Here is a 2,079-nt window from a genome sequence, read left to right on the forward strand (position 1 = left end):
CCACCAAAATGCCTCCTGCCACCTCAGCAGGGCTCTTCTCCACCAGCCCTGTGGGTGCCATGGCAGGAAAGGATTTAAGATAGAACTGGGAGGGAAAACGTGGGCTGAAAGTAGCTCCTGCATCCTGGTTTTGCAAGGCTGGGCCAGAGAAGCCTCACATAGGGGAGCAGCCACGCCTGGACCTGTGTCACCTGGGGGTCCTTCTGCAGCACAGGGAGCAGCGCCCGGCTCTGCAGCTCAGCCTCCTGATGGATTGTTTAACCAAGAAGATTTTTAAAAGCTACATTTCTTCAAAGGATTAATTTGTCTTTTGATGCAGTGAGCACTGACAAATGCTGCTTTCCCTATCACATTCAAACACACACCCTTTTAGAAGTTAATAAACCCATTTGCTGCCAAATAACCGGGTTCTTTTTTTCTTTCCAATTTCACTCCGTCAGAATGATAAGAGGTTTAATGTCTTCGTGGCTTCTCCTTCTTCTTTCAGTAGCTAAATCAGGTGTAACTATCACTGCAGGGAGCAGCACTTTCTCCCTGTTACCCAGCCATTATTCCTGGTTCCTCAATGCCATTTCCTCCCTGGCTCATGCTGACGACAACAAATGTGTTGCTGTTTCTATGTGTGGTCTGAAGGACAATATTTCCACCTTCCCTGGCCTCTGGTGAGCTGAGAGGACAGTTCAAACCATGAGAGCTTGTTTATCTCTCTTGCAGGATGCAGTGTTCTCACAGAGAGGGGGCCATGTGGCGTGGGGAGAGCTCTCCTCCTCCCTGGATCGTGGTAGAGCTTTGGAGGAACATTTCATCACCTGCTGTCCTCTCCTCCCACCAGCAATGAGAGCAGCTCAGGATCTGTGCCCTGTGAGACATTTCGTCTTGTCAAATGCAGCAAGAGAAGTTCTGTGAACAACTTGGGTGCTTCTGCACCACTGGCAATGGCAGAGGAGCAGCACCAAGGGGTGCTGGATTTCAGCCTTCAGGAAAATATCATGGAATCATTTAAGCTGGAAAAAATGATCTCTAAGATCACTGAGTTGAACCACTGACCCAGCAGTGCCAAGTCCACCATTAACTCATGTCCCCAGGGGCCACATTTAAATGTTTTTTAAACTCTTCCAGGGATGTTGATTCCACCACTGCCCTGGGCAGCCTGTGCCAGTGCCTGACCACCCTTCCAGTGAAGAAATTTTCCCTAAAATCCAATCCAAATTTCCCCTAGCACAGCTTGAGGCCATTTCCTCTCGTCCTGTCCCTTGTTCCCCGGGAGCAAAGCTCGAATCTCCCCTCCTGTCAGGGAGCTGGAGAGAGTGAGAAGGTTCTCCCTGAGCCTCTTTTTCTCCAGGTTGAGCCCCCCCAGCCCCCTCAGCTGCTCTTGGTGCCCCAGACCCTTCAATAACTTTGTTGTCCTTCCACAGACATGCTCCAGCACCTGGAGCAGTCCAGGAAAACCATGGGGCTGGTAGGAAACAGCTCTGGAAATGCTGTGGGTGCTGTATGTGCTTGTGCCACTGCTCTAAACTCTGTTGTATGTGAAGGCTTGGGTCTGAAAAGCACATTATAAACTCTCTAGTTTGGAGTAAGAGGATTTTTTCTTTTAAGGCTTCAGAGGAAGGAGACAAAGAACAAACTTGAAATTCATACATCGATTTAAGGAATTCTTTCACATTTGTGCTAGAAAAACATGCAAGCATCATCTAACTCAAAGACTAAGAGATTACTGGGGCCTAAACCACAGATCAGCAACTTCCACAGAAAATTTTCCATTGATTTACTGGGTTTTGCATCAGGCTCTAAGAGTTAAAAAAAATGTGATTAATAAGATGAGTCCAAGGAAAAAAGATACGGTTGGAGGCAGGAAAAGGACTATGAGCAAGGGCTGTAAAACTTGAGAGCCTTCTCGCCACAAATGCTCAGTAACCTTAAACCATAACCTGGCATCTGGATACAGCATCTTCCTGGATAGCAAAATCTCAGCTTCCCAAGTCTAGGATTCCCAGTTTCCCCCTGCCAATTTTGTTCCAGCATGCGCAGCCTTCTCGTTTTTCACCCGATGCACGTGATGAATCCAGAAGCAGTAAG

Source organism: Empidonax traillii, unplaced genomic scaffold (assembly GCF_003031625.1).
Source record: "Empidonax traillii isolate 1590-97213 ecotype Southwest subspecies unplaced genomic scaffold, ASM303162v1 scaffold577:size403777, whole genome shotgun sequence".
In the NCBI taxonomy this organism is placed as follows: domain Eukaryota; kingdom Metazoa; phylum Chordata; class Aves; order Passeriformes; family Tyrannidae; genus Empidonax; species Empidonax traillii.